Below are 23531 nucleotides of genomic sequence, written 5' to 3' on the forward strand. Positions count from 1 at the left end.
GAGAAACACTGATAAAAGTTTGCAGGATTTCTGAAGTATCAGTTAAGAGACAGCAATGCTTTGGGGCTAAGCCTGGCAAAGGAAAACAGAAGCTCCCAGACTTGTTCTTGGAGCAATTCTGGTGCTCTGTGGAGACCTGGCAGGAATGTCCCTATTGCTCTGGTTTGGATTCTCTCTCTCTCTCTCTCTCTCTCCTTCTTCTCATTCTCCTCCTCCTCCTCCTTCTTCTTCTTCTTCTTTTCCCAGTGACTAAACATAATAAAGGAACCTAATTTTATAAATATAATTTCCGTCTTTTGCATGGAAACAAATTCTTGTTGGACACCAACATAATGAATGATTGTCTACAGAACAGTTTATATAACATTCTAGGTAGTGAGGTTGTTAAGCAGACATTCAAACCATTTGAAGATGGAGACACGATGTTCTGAGCTGACTGAAAATAGGTGCCACATTTTGTGATGGTTTTTCCTCTATATAAGGTAGACAGGGCAGTTTGGTTGGAAAGGCTAGCTGGAACCACTGAATTCTGGTTTTAATTAGCTCCCCTCTCTGATTGGCTTAAAGTCTCAGAACTAAAGTGCCATTTTTCATTTTTAGTTTTGGAAGGAAGATATCAAAAAGGACTTTGGATACTAGTGCAGAATATTGATGGCTTTGTGAAGGGCTTGTTTCCATAGTCCTTTTTCCAAATAACTTTCAACTCTTAAAAAGAAAAAAAAGAGGGGGGGGGACCCACCATATGAACATACATAATTGTCCTGCGGGGTCATCATCACACCGAGGGTTTTGCATCCTGTTTCCAGTGGTGGCCACCCAGTTGCTTCCAGAAAGCCCACAAAAAAGGGCAACCATCCTCCTGTGTTGTTTGTCCCCCCAGATACTGGTATTCAGAGGCATGCTGTCTCTGAACTTTAAACAATTATGGCTAATGCTTGCTGATCATCTGCTAACGGAGAATTGTTACAGAGTAAAACAATAATGCTGATCTTTGAGTGTTATCTGTGAACAGAGAAGACAAGATAGATATAATTTAATGAACACAGATATCTGCATGTAGAGGAAGAAAACTAGAGAAGCCCATGAGGCCTGATTTAATTTGGGATTTTCATTGTACACAGTTATGAGTGGCAAGAGCATATATCTGCATTCAGCTTCTTACACTCAATTTAATATTGGTGTTGAGCTGGGGGAGTCAAAGGAGGAATTTATTTAAATTTACCTTATTCCAGTGGTCCCCAAATGTACCATGGTCATGGTGCCCTTCCTCCATGGTGCCCTGTCATTCTCTCCCTTCTGAAACTCTCCCCGCCAAGTCTCCTGTTCCTGTCTGCCTGGAGCCCTACATAGGAGCACTCCTCTTGGGGGGCACAGATATGCTGGTACATTTTGTTGCATTTGGTGGGGATTGTAATATTGAGCAGTTTATTTCTGCCTTGCTTCTGTAGGAGGCATTTTCAGGGCAATTTTTAAAATCAAATAAGTACACATTTTTCTGGGGAAATGAGACCCGAGTTCTGTCTTTGCTTCTCCTTCCTTCGTTTTTATTTTTTTGAGGTGGGATGACTTGATGTTGCTCAAGCACTGCAGTGCTAAACAGCAGGATTGCCTCCAATGCCTCCAATGCCTCCAATCACTTCTCGTCTAGACAGACTAGTAGACAGTGCTGGGGGAGAGGTAGCGGCTGTGGTGCATGTCGGCACCAACGACGTGGGTAAGTGTAGCTGGGAGGTCCTGGAGGCCAAATTTAGGCTTTTAGGCAGGAAGCTGAAAGCCAGGACCTCAAAGGTAGCGTTCTCTGAAGTGCTACCTGTTCCACGCGCAGGGCCAGCTAGGCAGGCGGAGATCAGGGGTCTCAATGCGTGGATGAGACAGTGGTGTAGGGAGGAGGGGTTTAGATTCGTTAGGCACTGGGGAACGTTTTGGGACAAGCGGGGCCTGTACAAGAGGGACGGGCTCCATTTGAACCAGAATGGAACCAGACTGCTGGCGCATAACATTAAAAAGGTGGCAGAGCAGCTTTTAAACTGATCCCTGGGGGAAGGCCGACAGGAGCCGAGGGGCATCCGGTTCAGGACTCCTCATCCCTATGGGATGAGGATGGGGAGGTTAGAGAACAACAAGACAAAGGCAGGGTAGGAGAAGAAATTGGGAAAGGTAGGGTGATGGGATGTGATAGACGGTTTGGCACAATGAGAGGATGCGGGGACAAAGGAGCAAATAAGCAGCCCATCCTGGGGCATTCCGTGTATAAATGCTTTTATGCGAATGCCCGAAGTCTACGAGCAAAGGTGGGAGAACTGGAATGTCTGGTGACAAGGGAAAATATTGACATAGTGGGCATAACGGAAACCTGGTGGAATGCGGAGAATCAGTGGGATACCGCAATCCCAGGCTATAAACTCTACAGGAGGGACAGGCAGGGGCGTGTTGGAGGTGGGGTGGCCCTTTATGTTAAGGAAGGGATAGAATCCAGCAAAGTAGAGATTGAAGGTGGGTCCGACTCCACCGTAGAATCTCTGTGGGTTAAATTACCAGGCTTGTGCAGCAATGTAATACTGGGGGCGTGCTATCGTCCTCCAGACCAGAAATCTGATGGGGACCTTGAAATGAGGAAACAGATCAGGGAGGTGACAAGGAAGGACAGGGTTGTAATCATGGGGGACTTCAATTATCCTCATATTGACTGGGTCAATTTGTGTTCTGGTCACGATAAGGAAACTGGATTTCTTGACGTGCTAAATGACTGTGGCTTAGATCAGCTAGTCAAGGAGCCCACCAGAGGACAGGTGACTCTGGATTTAATTTTGTGCGGTACGCAGGACCTGGTTAGAGATGTAAACGTTACTGAGCCATTGGGGAACAGTGATCATGCTGCGATCCGTTTTGATGTGCACGTTGGGGGAAGAATACCAGGCAAATCTCTAACAAAAACCCTTGACTTCCGACGGGCGGACTTCCCTCAAATGAGGAGGCTGGTTAGAAGGAGGTTGAAAGGGAGGGTAAAAAGAGTCCAGTCTCTCCAGAGTGCATGGAGGCTGCTTAAAACAACAGTAATAGAGGCCCAGCAGAGGTGTATACCGCAAAGAAAGAAGGGTTCCACTAAATCCAGGAGAGTGCCCGCATGGCTAACCAGCCAAGTTAGAGAGGCTGTGAAGGGCAAGGAAGCTTCCTTCCGTAAATGGAAGTCTTGCCCTAATGAGGAGAATAAAAAGGAACATAAACTGTGGCAAAAGAAATGTAAGAAGGTGATAGGGGAGGCCAAGCGAGACTATGAGGAACGCATGGCCAGCAACATTAAGGGGAATAATAAAAGCTTCTTCAAATATGTTAGAAGCAGGAAACCCGCCAGAGAAGTGGTTGGCCCTCTGGATGGTGAGGGAGGGAAAGGGGAGATAAAAGGAGACTTAGAGATGGCAGAGAAATTAAATGAGTTCTTTGCATCTGTCTTCACGGCAGAAGACCTCGGGCAGATACCGCTGCCCGAACGGCCCCTCCTAACCGAGGAGTTAAGTCAGATAGAGGTTAAAAGAGAAGATGTTTCAGACCTCATTGATAAATTAAAGATCAATAAGTCACCGGGCCCTGATGGCATACACCCAAGGGTTATTAAGGAATTGAAGAATGAAGTTGCAGATCTCTTGACTAAGGTATGCAACTTGTCCCTCAAAACAGCCACGGTACCAGAAGATTGGAGGATAGCAAATGTCACGCCTATTTTTAAAAAGGGAAAGAGGGGGGACCCGGGAAACTATAGGCCGGTCAGCCTAACATCCATACCGGGTAAGATGGTGGAATGCCTCATCAAAGATAGGATCTCAAAACACATAGACGAACAGGCCTTGCTGAGGGAGAGTCAGCATGGCTTCTGTAAGGGTAAGTCTTGCCTCACAAACCTTATAGAATTCTTTGAAAAGGTCAACAGGCATGTGGATGCGGGAGAACCCGTGGACATTATATATCTGGACTTTCAGAAGTCATTTGACACGGTCCCTCACCAAAGGCTACTGAAAAAACTCCACAGTCAGGGAATTAGAGGACAGGTCCTCTCGTGGATTGAGAAATGGTTGGAGGCCAGGATGCAGCGAGTGGGTGTCAATGGGCAATTTTCACAATGGAGAGAGGTGAAAAGCGGTGTGCCCCAAGGATCTGTCCTGGGACCGGTGCTTTTCAACCTCTTCATAAATGACCTGGAGACAGGGTTGAGCAGTGAAGTGGCTAAGTTTGCAGACGACACCAAACTTTTCCGAGTGGTAAAGACCAGAAGTGATTGTGAGGAGCTCCAGAAGGATCTCTCCAGACTGGCAGAATGGGCAGCAAAATGGCAGATGCGCTTCAATGTCAGTAAGTGTAAAGTCATGCACATTGGGGCAAAAAATCAAAACTTTAGATATAGGCTGATGGGTTCTGAGCTGTCTGTGACAGATCAGGAGAGAGATCTTGGGGTGGTGGTGGACAGGTCGATGAAAGTGTCGACCCAATGTGCGGCGGCAGTGAAGAAGGCCAATTCTATGCTTGGGATCATTAGGAAGGGTATTGAGAACAAAACGGCTAATATTATAATGCCGTTGTACAAATCGATGGTAAGGCCACACCTGGAGTATTGTGTCCAGTTCTGGTCGCCGCATCTCAAAAAAGACATAGTGGAAATGGAAAAGGTGCAAAAGAGAGCGACTAAGCTGATTACGGGGCTGGGGCACCTTCCTTATGAGGAAAGGCTACGGCGTTTGGGCCTCTTCAGCCTAGAAAAGAGACGCTTGAGGGGGGACATGATTGAGACATACAAAATTATGCAGGGGATGGACAGAGTGGATAGGGAGATGCTCTTTACACTCTCACATAATACCAGAACCAGGGGACATCCACTAAAATTGAGTGTTGGGCGGGTTAGGACAGACAAAAGAAAATATTTCTTTACTCAGCGCGTGGTCAGTCTGTGGAACTCCTTGCCACAGGATGTGGTGCTGGCGTCTAGCCTAGACGCCTTTAAAAGGGGATTGGACGAGTTTCTGGAGGAAAAATCCATTATGGGGTACAAGCCATGATGTGTATGCGCAACCTCCTGATTTTAGGAATGGGTTAAGTCAGAATGCCAGATGTAGGGGAGAGCACCAGGACGAGGTCTCTTGTTATCTGGTGTGCTCCCTGGGGCATTTGGTGGGCCGCTGTGAGATACAGGAAGCTGGACTAGATGGGCCTATGGCCTGATCCAGTGGGGCTGTTCTTATGTTCTTATGTTCTTATGAGCAGCCTCCTTTTTCCATTCTAAAGAGAAATAGGGCTAAATGCAACCAGGAAATTCGGTTTGGAGTCCATACAGTACTTGCTGAGGAAGGCTTTCACAGATACCAAGAAATCTGGATAAGTGGGAAACTTTTGATACTCCACCCAGCTCATCTCATATACTCTGCTCAACAAAGATAACAACTCTTGCACCTCTTTAAAAGGGGAAAAGGTCTAGGTCAGGGGTGTCAAACTCGTTTCATACGGAGGGCCAAATGGCATTCATGATGCCTGCTGAGGGCCAGAAGTGATGTCTTTAGGCAGGAAGTATTGTCATTAAACAGGTCATAACCAAAAATAAGCACTTTTTCTCACTGAGGAATTCATTAGCTGCAAATGACAGAAGAAAAAACACACAAATCTTTATCATATTTCAAGATATGGGAGAGCCCAATTTTTGTGGGGGGCTGCCCTTTCAGCAGTAACATCTCAGCACTGCTCAGCAGCTGAGAGCCTGAGGGCCAGATAAAAAGCTTCCACGGGCCACATCTGGCCCCCGGGCCTTAAGTTTGACACCCCTGGTCTAGGTCATTACACCTGCCTTGTATGCTGTTATCCCCAAACAACTTGCAATTAGAACATGGATCCTACAAGTAGAGCTATTTGGCTCCAGCTCCACTTGTACACCATCAAACTATACAGAGTTGTAGGATGTCTGAGGTTCTTAGAGAAATCTAGGCAGCAGTTAGAATGTACCTTGTCATTCCAAGGATGTCAGATAAGGGCAAGAGCATGACTCAATACTGGACTCAATACTGTGATTGCAGGATTTCCCCTCCTTATCAAAGTGCTGATGGTTGTGTTGGAAGGACTGAGTCAGCATTCAAGCCTCTGTTCCTTCCTGCCCCAAGGCCTTCACATAACAGGGGATTTTTTTTTTAGTATCACAAGGATACTAAAAGGAAATGTAGACTTCCAGAAGTCTTTTTTTTCCTGGTTATAGTTTTTTACTGGGCTTAAGAGACATAATGTATTTCACTTACATGAGGATCTAATCCTCATGACAGTTAAAAGGGGCAGAACTACTAAAGCATCATCCCAAGAGAAGACCAGGAAGGGAAGATGAGTTTCCATCCTTCTGCAGCAAAGGATGGAAACAGGTAAAAGAGAAGCTGTGGAGAATAGCTGAGAACTACCCAGTCAGTGTGACATTGAGGCTCACATGCTAATCTTGGTTGGGTTGCTGCCACAGAATTAAAACCATGGTTGCACATGGCACTTAACAATGGTATGACTTTATCCAGCAATGCCTGTCCTCATAACCAGGATCCTTCTATAATGTTGACTCACAAGTAAGTTCTGTTCAGTAAAGGTCTCCTGCAATATTATAGGGAGCTTTCTCCTTGCAGCCTCTGCCCCTTTTGTGGTTTCCTGCTCCACAGCAACCAGCAGTTCTGGTGACTGAATACCTTCCTCCTGAACCACCCTGCAATTCAACAGTTCTGATCATTAACCAGTAGTTAATGTCTACCTAGCAGTGTACCCCAGGGCCAACCTAATCAGGAAGATTGACTGAATCTAATGAAACAGTGGCGGACCTCCCATTCATTCTATGGGGCAAGTGGGGGAAACAGAGAAATGACAAGGGATGCCCTACACCCTGCATCTGCTTGTCACCCCCCTCTGGCCTGCTGCCCACCAGATGAAAGAGGGGAAGAGAATTGGGGCAGCCACAGCCTACCTTTCGCTCCAGTGCTGTTGAAGGGAGAAAGGAAAGAAAAACTGCCACTGCCACCACCACCTCCACCCTTCTTGCCCTCCCAGCTGCTTAGGAAAAATAGTTAAGTGGGCAAGGAAAGGAGAGGGATGGAGACAAGGCTGAGCCAGTCCCCTTTCCATCTGCCTCCTTGCTCTTACTCTGCTCCACTCATCCTGCTTATTCTAAACAGGATCTAGTGTAGTAAGTGCCAGAGCAAAATGAAAGGGGGCTGTCTCCACCTTGCCTTCTTCCCCTCGCATTAACCTATCCGCCTGCTTTTCGAAGCAACTGGGAGGGTGAGGAGGAGGCTGTGATGGTAGGTTCAGGTGTGCCTGACCCTAATACACACACAAGGTGGTTTTTAGAAGGCAGAGGCAGCATCTCCCCTTCCAAATTTGGCAGCACCTCTACTTGGGCTGTTCCTGGGGTGCTCCAGAGCAAGCAATATCCCATATGGCTGTTCCATGATTTACTACATTCCTACACAGAAGGCACATGTAGGAAGGAATGTGAATCCCACATGCAAATCTTAACATGAGCACCCAAGTTGTAGGTATTTTGCTCTGTATTAACATTCTGGGAAACTGAGATTGATCATATACATGCTGGGGGGTGGGATCACTTTAGCTTTAGAAATGATCACACATTATAAGATGCACATCTGTTTCATGTTCATTCTTAATTGTTTCATGTTAATTCTTAGACATGTTAATTCTTAGCCTTTTGCATTGGAAGTGTGTAACATGAAGTATGACAAGCATCTTGTGACGGGGGGGGGGGTAATAGTGTGATACATTTTATGGATAGGCTGAATTGTGACTGCGGGCGGGGGGGGGGGGGAATGCAGAGATGTTAATGAGGCCTTCAGTAACCAGAAGGAACTGTGTGTGAGGTGCAGCTCATTCTCTTGGTGCCTAGGCAAATATGTTTTAACAGAATTATAGCAACTTTTTCAAAAAGAAACAACCACTAAGGTTTGGGAGTGAAAAAGTAAGAAACAATTATCAGGACTCTGTTACAAATGTTTGAGAGTAAAGATTAGGCACAAAGATAAAGCAGTTTAGCACTTTCCAAAAAGACTCCAACTTGAAATATGCATATTTGTGGCTGGGATCAGCCTGAAAGGGAAGTATTTTTCAGAATTGGTGAGCTAAGTTTTACAAAGCCCTTCCACCATGGGAACATTACAGGAAACATGATGTCTTCTGCCCTAAAATTGATTGAGCAAATTTATCACTACAGTAGCTACATGCACATTTAGAGAGTAAGAATGAGTTTCCTCTCAGTTTTTCTTTCATACACCCACACATCAATGATTGGCAGTGGGAGTAATTGGGGAGAGAATGGACAGTGCCTTTAACTGGCTCTTGTAGGACTAGGAAGCTGGCTCCAGAAATCACCAACAATGAATGTGGCTTGGCACGTGTGAAATGATTTATGGCTCCTGCTGGGTGGGGATCCTAGGGAGGTTCTCATTCTGAATTACACTGATCAGGAGAAAGGTAGTATGTCCCACACACTAATGGTTTCAGCAAAACGAACGAGAAAATTATCTCGCCTGTGACTTGTACAGACACAAAAGTACTCCCAGTGCATAATAGAGAGTTCCATCAGCACAGTGCTGAGCATCTAAAACGAGCAGGGGATACCATTTTACTGTCAGAGAGGATTGAAGGGATTTGAAATTCTTGCTGTAGTGAGTCTTACAGCAAAGCCTGAGTCTTATTGAGAAGTTTTGCTGCATTCAATGGGGCATGGTCCCAGTTAAGTGTGCATATGATCATAGCCTAAACTGTTTTCAAAGATCCAGAACCATCAGGAAGTTGTTGAGATTGAGAGTGAATGCTGGATCTCCAAGCCCAGAGCCATCAGGCTGAAAAGGAAGGAAACTTGGCCAAGGTGCTGGAGCCTGGACATGGCTTGCACTACAGGAGTTCTTGGCTCCTTTAGCTTGGGTGGAAAGTGCGGCTGTGAAGGGCGAGTCCCAAGCTGGCATCTCCAGAGCTAGCAGCAGCAGCAGCCGTAGCAGAGAACTGGCAGTAGGGCACAGCCATCTGAAACAGCCAGGAGCTTTGCCGCATGGGGAAAAAGGCAGGTCTGTCTTCTGAGTTTGGGAGGGAAGGGGGAGGGGACAGTTCCAGGAAGAGCCGAATTAGAGATTTTCCACTGGGAGCTGCAGAAAGTTTTTCTTCATATATATCTCTTTTTGCACATTATCACTGGGATCCAGAGATCCACACAACTCATTGTTGGGGTGCCTCTCAGCACAATCCTAGATAAGTCTGCTCATAGGAAGTCCCTTGTGTTCAGTGGGACTTACTCCCAGGAAAGTGTGCATAGATTGTTGCTTAAGAGAGCTTCCCTAACAGCACTTGCCTGGCAAATAACATTTGAGACTGAAAGAACTTTTTAAAAAGTAGTTTGAGCTATGACCCCAGGGTCTCCTGTTCAAAGGTAAAAAGTCAAAAATTCTGCAAGACATGCCCAGGCCCTTTGGATCTTGGCAAATTCATTGTTGCATGCATCTGTACACCTTCGTATATGTTGACTTCCAGGATTTAAATCTGTGTGCAAGGGCATGCAAGAGGATGTTAGTGCAAGGGTGCTTGCTCACGGCAAGTAGGACTAAGGCAAGCAGTCCTTCAGACATGCCTGTACAAGTATATCGAGAGGTACTTGAGCATGAAAAAAATGGAAGGTTGGATGCATGGGTATGCCCATGCCTCCTGCAACTCATTCTCCTAAAGGAAAGGGCCTGTTGTGCCCGTTCTAGCACTGAAGTACCCAGCTATCAGAATATCCACTTTAGGAAATTTGAAATGAAATATTTTCTCATGCATTTGGCCTGGTCCTTCTTAGAGGCTTGGGGCCATTTGACAGTGCTGGGGGATTCCTGGTCAGTGACATGGCCTTTGGCTTATGGTACCCTGCAGGGTTCCATCTTGTTTTTCATGACTCTCTGTAGATTAGAACGATACTGTCATGGATCAGTAATCTTGCTTATTCACTGTATAATTCAACATCATACGAGAGCCTTTTATTTGCCAATGGTCAGTTGAGTCTGGAGCAACGGTAGTTAACTTGTTCCAACATGCTTAGACAGGACAGGATGATGATTTCCTTAATTATGGTACACTGGTTGAAACCGTTACCATTCCTAGAAGCTGATCTCACATATTTTCAAGGGTACAGATCTGTACTGAGTTCAATGGTGAGATGTCCTATTATGAGACAATGGATTAGGAAGAGATTACATTCAGTAAATAGAAATGATGAGGATTGAAAGTTATCTTGATGTTTCTGCTTAGAAGGTGTTTTTGTGTATTGCAAGTATTTTATGGCTGTATTGTTAAAAGGAAGAATGCTTTGAAAAGATTTTATTTATTTTATTGTTGGCTACTTTTCTATCCTGCCCTTCCAAGGAGCTTAGTATGACACTGTTGTGGGATATGCCCCATATCCATGTGGAATTTACAGGCTGGATAGGCCCTGGTGTCTTGGCCTGGATGAAAGCAATGTAATGTGCCACAATGTGAGTGCCTATATAGCTTCTGCTAGTGTAAAGCATATCAAGGCATATCATGTGATGTACAAGTGACCAATGAAAAGGGCATTATGGACAAATGCCAAGTAACAAGGCAAGTATGCATTCCTGTTGCATCATGGGATTGGCTGATACAATATCTTGCAATATAGTCACAAGACCTTGTATGCTGCTTGAGCTCTCCTCTTTTCCTCAATGACTGGTGTCAACTCCTCAGAGTGGGCTTCAAACCAGTCTGCCGCCTTGTTGGTCTTCTTGCCGAATATGGACAAGGCGGTGTTGTAAACGGTATTCTTGAAATGTTCCCATCTGTTGGATGCGTTTGCGTCGGCCGGGCCTGGAAGAGATTCCTCAAGCGCTTGTGCAAATTCCTCCACTTTTCTCTGCGTCCTGAGTACACTTCTGTACTGCAGCGAGTCATGGACTCTTCGCCCACAACAGGAGAGGAAACTGAGCGCTTTCCACATGCGCTGCCTCCGACGCATCCTCGGCATCACCTGGCAGGACAAAGTTCCAAACAACACAGTCCTGGAACGTGCTGGAATCCCTAGCATGTATTCACTGCTGAAACAGAGACGCCTGCGTTGGCTTGGTCATGTTGTGAGAATGGATGATGGCTGGATCCCAAAGGATCTCCTCTATGGAGAACTCGTGCAAGGAAAGCGCCCTACAGGTAGACCACAGCTGCGATACAAGGACATCTGCAAGAGGGATCTGAAGGCCTTAGGGATGGACCTCAACAAGTGGGAAACCCTGGCCTCTGAGCGGCCCGCTTGGAGGCAGGCTGTGCAGCATGGCCTTTCCCAGTTTGAAGAGACACTTTGCCAACAGTCTGAGGCTAAGAGGCAAAGAAGGAAGGCCCATAGCCAGGGAGACAGACCAGGGACAGACTGCACTTGCTCCCGGTGTGGAAGGGATTGTCACTCCCGGATTGGCCTTTTCAGCCACACTAGACGCTGTGCCAGAACCACCTTTCAGAGCGCGATACCATAGTCTTTCGAGACTGAAGGTTGCCAAGATGGAGAAGAGTCACAAGACTATGAGGTAAGCCCACTTCCCATTGGCCAGTGTTAGTATATATTTGGGCTTGGACAGCCTGCGGTGTGGGAGTCATTATTAGGAGTGTCAGTGCGAATCTATGTCAGAGGAGTTGTCGATTGTGGCTGGTTGTATTTTTGATGTTTGCCTTTGCTGTGCTGCCACAGCATTGTACAGTTGTAAATACTTTATAAACGGACTTCTGGTGGTGGTGCATTGCTGAGTTTATGCCTCTTTATTCACTGGGAACTCTCTGCTGGCCTTGGGTCTTTGATGCAGCTGCACCCCAGCTTCCTCAACAGACACTCACTTCTCTCCATTTTATTCTCACAACAACCCTACATGGTAGGTTAGGTTGAGGGTGACTGGCCCAAGGTCACTTGCTGAGCATTGTGATTGAATGGGGACTTGAACGAAGTCTTCCTATGCAATACTCTCTAAGCAATACACCATACTGACTCTTAAAGGTCCTATTTGGCAATGATCATACATGAGGAACCAAGAAAGCAAGCAGTTTGCTTTCTGGTTGTGAGAGGAATGCTCTCCTAACCAGAAAGATGACTAAAATTCAGGGAGAACATTCAGGGGAAGGTGAGTTTTGGATGGAAAGGAGAAAAGCTGTCTGGAAGAGCTAGCTTTGTGATGGCACAGCAGGGGAAAGGAGGAAGAGGTGGGATAAGACAAGCATTTAAAGAACTGGGCCACCTGCCCAACTATTGGACTGTACTTAATGCCAGGGCATCTGAATGGTGGAATGATCACTTGGAACTGGAAAAAGAACTAGCCAGTGAGTCACCCCTTCAGAAGGCCCAAATGGGAACAAAAGAGACAGCTGTTCAAACTGAGGTCCACTCCAGCTCTGTGGGTAGTGTGGAAAAGCAACAGATGCCAGGACGAAACACAAACCCAAGGAGGCATAAATTTGCAGTGACAATATAGTAACAATTTTATTAGGATGAACCAGCTTTAAATACGTATATGGTATGCAAGCATGCAATTAGACAGAACTTAACTGTAGCCTAGATTAAAACAAAAATTTTTTTTAAAGAAAAAATGTTTGAGATTGAACATGTTAAGCCCTGACATCAGGAATTGATTTCTCTTATTGATTCATATAAAATATTTACATCCCACCTTTCTCTTCCCCACTGGAATGTGCCCCAAATGGCTTCCAGTACTTTTTTCCCTACATATTAGAAGTATCCCTGTTCCCAAAAGGTTCACAGTCTTAGAATGGATTAATTGGGTTCAGGAGCTGTGCCTTGTGAATGGTATTCACAATATTCAGAGATATTCCAGGATAGAGAATACAAAACTCAGCAATGACTTGCTGCTGTCTCTCACTTGGATAGAAACTTTAGGCAGGGAGTAGAAGAAAGGACTAATGTGGCAGCCCCTGTGTTAGCAAAACTCCTGACAACTAGCTTTAGAAAACACCCTAAGGCTGCAGCTGGGTGTATCACTTAAGCATCTGAAGACAATGACTTTGAGTATAGGGAAAGGTTTGATAGATCCTGAAAAATATGGTAGGAGCAAGACCCTTAATATAGAAACACCCCCCCCCCTTTTTCCCAGAACCATGTATGCCGTTTCTCTAGTTTGGCAGTCTCTATTCTGCCACTTTCCAAATGGTGAAAGATAGATTCCAGCATGTAGTGAGGAAGTGACATCTTGGCCTTCTCATTCACATGGGATAGAAAAGCACAGAACACAAGAGTTGACAAAGAAACACTTCCTGCCCAGCCACCTCCACACTCCTGTCTCCTTTAACTGGATCTAAGGTCAAAACAGTTGGGTGGTGGTGGTTGTTCCTTCTGTATGGAAATACAAAATCACATTCACTATGTCCTTCTGACCACTGCCAAAAATAAACCCAAGAAACTTCCATCTGGTATTTTTAATAAGTGCATTTATTTATTTCATAATGCACATTGCGAGCACAGATATTAAGTCAAGTGACATTGTGATTTTTAAAACTCTAATGGTAGATGTACTGTTATTTACTCAATTTGGATGCTTGTTTTAACTGAAATGCAGTGGACACCTTGCAAGTAATGTATCCAGAATAACACTTCTGTGAACCGAAGTGCACTTCATGAACAGAAGGCAAATGTCTCCTTCCGCTTGTGGAATGACCCTTTGTGCAAGCAGAATGTGCTATCCATTCTCAGAGGAAACCTGTGTTCACAGAGTGTTCTTCCATTCATGGAAGTGTTACTGCGGATGTGGTCAGTATTTTCCTTGTCTCATGCAATTTGCTGATGAATTCCTGCAAAGCACTCCGATGTGAAACTCAGATCCTGCAAGGGCATTGTTCAGCAAACAGTTAAAAAAAAATACTGTATAGCTCTTGAAACAGATCAGAAAGAAAGCAAATACAGAGTATGCAGATATGATTCAAAAGCTGTTCGGAATTAAATGGACTAAGTTTACAGCACAAGCCTAAAGATGTTTACTCAGCAATAAGTCCCAATATGTTCAATAAGTCTTACACTCAGGTAAGTGTGTGAAGGATTGTAGCCTGACAGCCCAATCCTAACGGGCCCAGTGCTGGCAGAACAAGCATGCTGTCACAAACATGCAATACAGCACATTGCAGAAGCGCAGAGGTTTGTGCTGCTAGTGGAAAGGCCTGCACCCGCTGGAGCAGGTAGGCTCACCGCAGGCCAGCAGAGGGGTGGGAAAAGGGCGGAATGGAGGTGGGGAGGGGGTTAACATAGTGGGGGGGGGAGCAGTGAGGGGAAGGACATGGGAGGGGTAGTGGCTACCGCCATGTCCTATCCTCTTTCCCTGGCATGATTTCCCAACATGGGGCTATTCAAACTTGCTCAACTCTGCAAAGGGAAGATGGAGACTTTCACCTCTCATTTTCCAAGCAGATTCACAGAGCAAGAGAGAGAGAGAGAGAGAGAGGCACAGCATTTTTCTTCTCCACAGGCAAGGAAGGGGACTTTCTGACACAAGCTTATGCATGCCTACTCAGAAGTTTCATTGTGTTCAACGGCCAGCAGCCTTACTCCCAGGCTGCTGGCCTGCCACACCAGTCGGCTGCCACACAAGCGCCTCTGGTGAGAGTGATCTCCCTGCTGGAGGGTTCAATGGGCAGCATCAAAGAAAATGTGGCTCAAACACATTGAGGATGATCTAAGGAACCAGGAATTGATCATCAATGAGGCTAGAAACATCAATAGCAAGCACCAAGAGGGGAAGCATGTCGTGAATGACACACAGATCCCAGTGGCACCTACAGCAGCATATTGATTGAAAGGACAACCTGCTCCCCAAGCACCAGCAAAGGACTGAAGAAGACTCCCAGGAAAATGGTTACTGGTGGATATGCACACATAATTATGTTTTGGAACCAAGATCTCTTGGTCTGCTTTTCTGAATCTGGGTGTGAAGGGTGGCTATTTAAGTTATCATCCTTCCATGCTTGCTTTGGGGCATGATATTATGCCCGCTTGTTTGGAAGTCCCAGTCAGTAGCTGGCAGCTTGTTCCCACATGAGTGGGTCAGCCCTCTGTCCACGCTGGCAAAGACAAACAGGACATGAATCCTCCTGGCCCAGGCAAGTGCAAAATGTCTACTGCCCTCAGAAGGTCAAACCCTCAGGGGGAAACTCCCACCCTTTTAGCCTGGCAAGTGCTGCTGGAATACATGGCAGTGTGGGAGGAGGGAGTTGCACAGCTTTTGCTATGAAAAGGGCCCTGGATTGCCCTGAGCATGGTTGCAAATCCCATGTGGGTGGAAACTTGTGGATGTGACACGCAAATGTGTATTCCATAGAATAAGTGCATATCTGGGACAGCCTGATTTAATGATATAGCCACTTCACCACACTGCCGTTCTTATGAAAAACCAGTTTGGAGATCTGTGTTTGCTCAGAGCTGTTGACATGGGCATGATAGTGTGGACATCCCATGAGAAAGTGTGGTCTATGGCTTTAAAAACCTTCGACAGCAAATGAAGGTCTCCAGCCCCAGAGAGAAGCAACAGGGAGAACAGGGGAAGGAAGGAAATGAGCTCAGGAGAGGCGAGATAGACAAGAAGCAAACTAATCAAGGGGAGCAGGAGTACTGACAAGGGAACCCTGGGCTGACTTTTATTGTTTGGAGTTCAACTTAGATGGAATAATCCAGAAAGGGAGAAACAACATAATTCAAACATTTTGGAGAGAGGCTACAAAAAAAGCACACTCCATATGATCCAGAGCCCATACCTGCATCCCAGACCATGAAAAGCTCATTGCTTGTTCCTTCCATTACCTTTTTGTTTCAGGAGTCTGGTCCAATGTTCAGTGTTGCTCACAGGAGCAAGGAAAAAATCAACTTCTGTGAGAAACTCCAGTATGGGGACAGCACGAGAGCTTGTTAGCATGTGTGAAAATTGCTTTCCCAGTATTTCCACAGGTGTTAACTGGGGAAAACTGAAAGCTCAAAATCCTTGTCTAGCAGAGGACTGTCAACACTGCCTGGCAGAAGCAGTCCAGGGTGTCAGGCAGAAATTTTTCCCTTGCCATACCAGGAATGCCACAGATTACACCTGAGACTTTTCACTTGCAAAGCACATGCTGTACTACTGAACTACAATCCCTTCCCTGAACACAGACATAGACAAAGCTGCCACAGAAATTCTCCACGTGACACAGAAGACTCGCACAATGACCAGCGCTCCACAACCCAGCAATAGTGTAAAACACAATCAAGTAGGGGCCATTTCTCTTGGCAAGGTGTATTCTGTTCAGTTTGACATGTTGTCTGCATTGACTGATACAGCTGACCATACCAAAAATCAGCCAAGCTCCTCCTCCTATCACTGTAGCTCCATGCACATCCTACAGCAATGGATTCCACAGACTTTAAACAAATAGTGGATCATAAACAAATATGAGCCTCAGAGTACAAGCAAATCCTACTTCTGCAAATAGATTTCCCATTTCTGCATTCTGTTGTACTTGGGTGTTATGATCTAGTGAGAAACAGGACCCAAGGAGATAAAGGGCTAAGGCTATGCTGGCTAGAGACAGAGTTGACTCAATGTATACCAGTGGCATCACTAGGGTTTGCGTCACCTGGTGCTGGAGGCCAGCGTGTCACCCCCATGATGGACCTCTCTCTATCCAGTGGGCAGGGCAATGCCCCAGACGGCGTACATGGTGATGCACCATTGCCCTGCCGTATTGGTTTTTTGGCTATAACTTCTGATAGAACAGAGATGTTTAAATGCAGTTGGTTTCATTGCATTGCATTGATGAAGTCACACATCAAATGACATGTAACATGATGGTATTATTCAAAAGTACCAATATTTTACAAATTTTAGTGGTGTCACCCCCCATGCGCGTCACCCGTGCAGCCCCCCATAGTGACATCCCCCTAGTGACACCACTGGTATGTACTGATTTCTATGAGACAAAAATGGTCTGCTGTTCAGGGCAGAGTTGAGGGTGCCAAAGGTGCCCCTACCTCAGAGACTGGGGTCACCAAAGAAAGGGAACCGCATCAGTAATGTACTTTCCTTTGCTTCCGCCATATGGAAAAATAAGGTGCTGCACTTGTTCCAGTGTCAATCCAAGTGACTCTTTGTAATTCTGGAAGTCACACTGTCTTGTCATCAGGTCTGGCAATGGGATGGTATAACATCACATTTGCTGGCAAGGGTTCATTCATATACCAGCACATGGTCCATTTAACTGTCATCAGTGCCATCTGTTGCCAGCAAATGTCTTTGCTCAATTTACACGATAGGATAGTCCCTTCGCTTTGCTTAACATGTGCTCAGAAAAGCATCATGGTTCTCCTCCTCTCTGTAGAAGGAATTCTAAAGTGGCAATTTGTACATTTTGTTCAAGCAGTTCTTTAACCTAGTTTTGTCTCCCTGCTGACTGGTTTGGTTGTATTTACTGCCTTTACCGTGTGCACATTTATTTAGCATTTTTGGGTTGTTGTAGTTCTAACTTTTGCTGGTTTTATGATGATCTAAGCTGCTGTGAACATTTTAATAATGATGGGATAGTAGATCTGATAATTAAACATTTCTGTAAGCCAATCCTTGGGAAAACCAGAAGAAAGGCTGGTATATGCAAAGGAGAATATGAGAGACTCTGAAGGAAACAGGTGTGTGGTCCTCACAATGTGTCTGAAAATGGATTTCCAAAGCAGTCAGTAAGGAACAAGGCCTCCTAAGGTTATGAGGAAGTGGGAATTCTTCCATCCCCACAACAGTTGCTATTCAGACAGACAGAGAGAGGGTGGTGAGAATGAAGTATTCAAGCCCTGGACGTCTTAGTAGCCAGACATTTTGGAGAGCTTCCAAGAAAAAGGATCAGAAATGATCAGGGGCTTGTAGAGACTGACTTAAAAGGCAAGATGGAAAGAAAGGAATGTGCATTGCGAGTCTGAACAATGCCTGAGGGTCTCAAGGGGGGTGGCTGGTGGGTGGGGTTCGGTAGGGTAGGGTGGGGGAAAGAACAACTAATTTCAAGTGCCTGCTGCTTGCGCATAAACACCACAAAGGCAGAGGAAGTGCATAAGGGAGGGCAGCAGAGGGTGGACCCAGGCACTGGATGGAAAGAAAAATAGACTCAATCACAGTAAGATCTGCTGGACAACACAACTCTGGGGGTAGTGGAATCAGCTCCACCACACAAGAAAGGGGAGGGAATGCTTCAGCACATGCAATAACTGTTCATTACAGTTGTTTCTGCGGCCCCTAGTGAAGACTGCCCAATTTGTAAGTGGTAAATGGGGACCCTTCTCTAGAGCAGAAATGCCCTGTGTCTGTGTGAAGTGGTGCTAGAACGGGTGAGTCAGCAGAATTCATCTGTGCCATTCTGCCCTCTCTCACATGTACATGCATTGCAGCAGCTTAGTTGAGATGTAGATTGGGAGAGCCAGAGAGTTTGGACCTGGCCAGGGGAAAACAACCACCCTGCAGTGTTGGCATCCTTTGTGCCATTGGTCAGGGCCATGCCCCTGCTCTTGGCAGTGGGATTTTGGGGATAGGAAGGGACAGGAAATTGATTTAGTGTGGGGCTGGGGTTGGCAGACTCATAGATTCGAAATTCTTAAGAATTTAAAAATAGAAATGTGGTGTATGTGTGAATGTGCACTTTGTGACTGGTGGTGAGAGAGAGAGAGATCTTGATTATATTGCTAACTAGAAAAGGAGACCTAGAGATGGAATTTTGACTGTTAAAAGTTTTGGGTTGTTTTTTTTATTAGCTTATGGGGCACAGCTATGTGTTGTCACAAGGAACCCTCACACTGCTATGACACCCCTGTGCACAAGGTCCCATGTGCAGTTTCTGCAATGTCCAAAGGTTCTGAGGTAGAAAGACTAGGAAAGATCCTGGTGAAGACCTTGGAGAGTTGCTGCCTATCCAAGTAGACAATACTGGGCTAGATCTTCCATTAGTATAAAGCAGGTCCATGTGTTCAGCACCAAGGACATCAGGAAACTACAGTTGGAAAAAGTATCTCCTATACTGACCTTGTGTTTTGCCAAATTCCCTTTCCAAACTTGGCCAAGAGAACTTATGCCCATTTTAAACTAATTACCTTCCCTCTTCACTCAAAATAGCCCTAATCCTACAGAAAGCACTGTTGGCCCCCACCACCATGGTGGCTTGCCAAACTGCAGAGCTTCTCCTTCCTCCACTCTACCACCGGCAGCTTCTCCTGCCACTACAGCAGGGGTGCTCAAACTTTCAACTTTAGGGATGCTGGACCTTTAACAAGTGTATAGAAGAGAGAATTTCAGCAGGTGCAACTTGTCATCCCACAGATGACAAGCTGCACCTGCTGAAATTATCTCTCCTACACAATTTTAAAGGTCCAGGATCCCTAAAGTTGAAAGTTTGAGCACCCCTGCTGTAGTGGCAGGAGAAGCTGCCGGTGGTAGAGTGGAGGAAGGAGAAGCTCTGCAGTTTGGCAAGCCACCATGGTGGTGGGGGCCAACAGTGCCCAGCAGCTCCTGGGCATGGCAGCCACACACCATTCATTCAGTCCATTCAGTCAGTTCATCCTCTTTCCTCCAATCTCCTTCCTTCAGGTGCTGCTTTTAACCCTCAGGGCCTTGTTGCCTCCAAGTGGCTGCAGCTGTGCAGCACACCTGCTGCAATCTAAGGGCCTGGTTTTAATCCCATACCTCCTAGAGCAAGGGGCCACTATTAACACCACATCCTATCTCCTTGAGGGATCTTGCACATTTCCATGATACCCTGGAACTGCTCCCACTTCTGACATCTTTGGGGGGGAAGCAATTTCACTGCTATGGGAACTTGTTTTTACCCAATAAGCTTTGTATTAATAGCATTATAACAATGCAAAACCACCACACCCCATACCCGTGAAAGGATACATCATAGCCTTTGCATCCTTCAAACAATGTGAATTTCTTCTACTAGTGCCAAAAGATCTTATGCTGGCAAAATTCAAGAGAGATTCAACTCTGCTTTATCTTTCCTAAGCCATATCCTGAGTTATTCCACCCTCTCTTGGGTATAAATATCCTTCCATTGTGATTCCATGGACATCACACCCTCCCTCCAACTTGGTAGGACTGATAAACCCTGAAGTTTACAGAGACCACAACCCGGGCACCATTTTATGCCAAGCTGTGCCTGTGTTGAGGAATGGTATTTTGCCAAGTGAAATTAATCTCTTGACTTCGTAGTCTATTTCTGCATAGCCTGTGTGTGACACTGTGTGATATAGTGTGAAACTATGCATATCTACTCAGAAGTAAGTCACCTTTATTTTAGGGAAGTGAATACATTATATGGGACTGCAGTCGAATGTTCTTTCTGCATGACCTGGGTTTGTGCGTGTATGTACCATAGGTATGCATTTATTTTTCAACTGCTACACACAGTTTATACCTACATGACCTTTCTCAAGGTCACGCTCCATATGTAAGGAAACTACATATTCACAATGCAATTGCTTTGTATGTGGGAAAATGCAATACTTCCTCCAGAGAGAAAATGTGTTCCTCTGAGGATTGCTGCATGGCATGCAGTGTCTTGAGCATCACATGTGCAGTGTCACGTTTGTCACTTCAAATGTTATCAAATGATGGCCAACAGGTTTTAAAGAACAAGAAACATTATCCTTAAGTTTGCAAACCTCTCTTACACAATAAGAAAATGGCTACTGAACTACGGTTTCTTTCCCCCAGAATTGCTCCCTCTTTACATGAACTGAAGTACACTTTTAGAACCCTGTCCAATAAAAACCACAGTACCTACACAGTCCGATCTTGAGCTGCCTGGGATGCGGGGCTGCGGTGGTGCTGAAAATAGCTGCCACCACATCCTGCACACTGGCTCCTCAGAAGAAAGGGACTTTCATCCCCTTTCCCTGGGTAAACGGAGTAGCCCCGCAATGGGGCTACTTGATTCACCACCAACCAAAAGGTCAACAGTGAATCAAGAGCCTCCATGTAGGGCGGTGAGCCCGATGAGGAGGCGGCTTTGGATCCAGTCGGGTTTTGCTCCATGGGTCCTCCCTCCCCCCGCTCCCTCCCCCTGGCACGCTTCCTCCCTGCCTCCCCACCTCCGCCCTGCAGCAGCTCCCCAGAACTCCTTCTCCCCACTTCCCCCCAGGCCTCCACTTACCTCTCCCATGTGCAGTGGTCTGCGCGACTGCCTAGTGGTGAAGCATGGGCACCCAGCGCTAGCCCTGTACCACCGGCACTTGCCTGGTGCCAGGGCCCACAAATCTGCCTTATGGCATGTTTGCAACAGTGCGCGGCAGCGGTAAGCCAGCACAACGAGCTCAGGATTGGGCTCTGAATCATCTGAAATTCTTGCTTTGTAAACACCTTAACAATACAGTGTAGAGACCAGGACTTGTGGTCTGACAAGGCCCAGAGCTGAAGACACGGGCCTGGTGGGTGGAAGGACCAGCCTGTTTCTCCATGGTTATTCTGAAGCCTGGAACCATCCACCTAGGAAGTAGGGTTGGTTCTAAAATGATTCCTAGGGTAATGGCATGATCATACTGTTGCAAACTTCCCATATTTAATACCCAAATGAATATGTAGCATATTTGCACTGCACTTTCAGAATGTGCAGAGCATTTCACATGAATTCTGTTGTTGCAGTCCTCACAACCAAACACTGGTAAAGTAAGCACAAATTATTATCCCCATATCACAGCTGGGAAGTGGGGGATGAGGGGGGCGGTGGCTTGCCTAGGGTCAACTAGTTCATGAGTTCATGGCAGAGGTGAGATTCAAAGGGAGAGAATCCCAATTCACAGCTCAGCCTCTCAGCCACTGCACAACACCAGCTACAACTATCACTTGGAAAGCAAACAGCAGAGTGGTAGATAGGATTTCTCCCAGTGCTTCTCCAAAGGCAAATGAACAATAAAATGCTAGTGCAAATGCATGTGCCCCCCCAACTGATGAATAGAGGTGGTGGGAATAGAAGAGAGTGGGGCACAATTACTTATTTCACAACTAATACCTTTTTCTCCCCCCTCCCCCCCATTTCTCAAATAATTGTTTTGGACTTGTCCCCAAAGGAGGCTCTTACAAACACAACCATGATCTGTCCCAATGCTGATACTTCACCAGGTAACTTCAGCTCCAGGGGCCAGCTGGTTCCATCTGTGCCTCCTTGCAACTCTGCAGGCAGGAAACACTTCCGCCCATTAGAGCAGCAACATCCTCTGCAGCCTTGTCAGCCACTTCCTCTGATCTCAGACTACCTTTGGGAGCCAGTAACCTTTTGTCACTAGGAAAGCCCACAACTGTATCATTGCCTGAAACTGGGCAGGTCTTCAGTGTTCAGAACAGGAAGCCTGCCAAACTCTTCCAGTCTCTTCAGACCACAGCTAGGGGAAGGATTTTGAAATGAGTTTAATGGTTCCTGGAAAACCGCGTCCTTTCCCCTTGGCAAGCACTGCAGCAGCTCTTTCTATCTTTAAATGGTGCTGGGGGTCAAGACAGCTCCAAATTTTAAAGTCATGCTGGCTTTTGTTTCATTATCTAAGCAGAATGAGCATTTTGGGACGAGTCAGAGCAGGGTCTAAGCCGCATTCGGTTCCAGATCCAGACCAGGCTGTTTGTGCTTGGCCCATGTGAAAATCACCACAGCCACATTTTTCTTCTGTGATGTTGGAAACTGCATGAAGGGGATCAAAATGTAAACACTGCATGCTGTCAGCAGGTCCTAAGAGACTTAAACTTATGCAGATTACAAGTCAGGTCAGAAACCACTGTGAAAGAGACTCTGCCATTGAAAAGCAAAAAGGCTCTAATGCAGTGGTTTTCAGGCTTTTTCATCTCATGGCACACTGACAAAGTACTGAAACTGTCAAGGCACACCAGTTTTTTGTCAATTGACAAGGCACAATATGCTGTTGGGGAGGCTCAAATCCCGCAATGGCCCTACTAATAAATAACCCTCCCCCAAACTCCTGCAGCACACTTGCAGACCATTTGCGGCCACCAGTGTACCATGGTACAGTGGTTGAAAATGGCTGCCCTAATGGGTAAGGCCTAGAGAGGATCAGTCTTTTTATGGTTAAGAAGAAATGGATTTCCTTAAGAGACACTAGAGTGGATGGACATTCAGCAGCAGCCAGCATAATGTGAGACAAAGTTGAAATTAACAGCCTGAATGTGCAATTTAACATGTTAAAAGCTCCCAACTGAACACTTAGTAGTAAACAATATTTACTGATGCTTGTTCTGCTGTGAGAAACAGGTTGCACTGTACTGTATAAGAACTAACATAGGACTTTCCGCAGCAGATGGGTTACTGGTGTTTGTAGCAGTAGTATGCATATAAAATATGAAAGAGAGGTGTGCATCTTCCACCACCCAAGAAACAGATTATAGACACAAGTCTGGAACCAATGACTAATTGAGGCACCTTAGTGTATACCCCATGTGCTCGAAGATACACATCACTTTATATTTTTAGTGTGTGCTGCAGCCAAGCATGACTGCTGT

General features: G+C 45.9%; 1 protein-coding gene across 1 annotated transcript in view; it reads right to left on the bottom strand.

The window, feature by feature from the left end:
• HYAL2 (hyaluronidase 2) overlaps nt 1-22201 on the bottom strand; it is a 52829-nt gene extending 30628 nt beyond the window's left edge. Inside the window, exon 1 of the mRNA XM_066614959.1 lies at nt 22146-22201. The gene's annotated coding sequence lies outside the window, so the exon portion shown is untranslated. The remainder of the gene's footprint in view (nt 1-22145) is intronic.
• Between the last annotated feature and the right edge of the window lie 1330 nt (nt 22202-23531).

This window comes from Tiliqua scincoides, chromosome 2, assembly GCF_035046505.1.
Source record: "Tiliqua scincoides isolate rTilSci1 chromosome 2, rTilSci1.hap2, whole genome shotgun sequence".
In the NCBI taxonomy this organism is placed as follows: Eukaryota; Metazoa; Chordata; class Lepidosauria; order Squamata; family Scincidae; genus Tiliqua; species Tiliqua scincoides.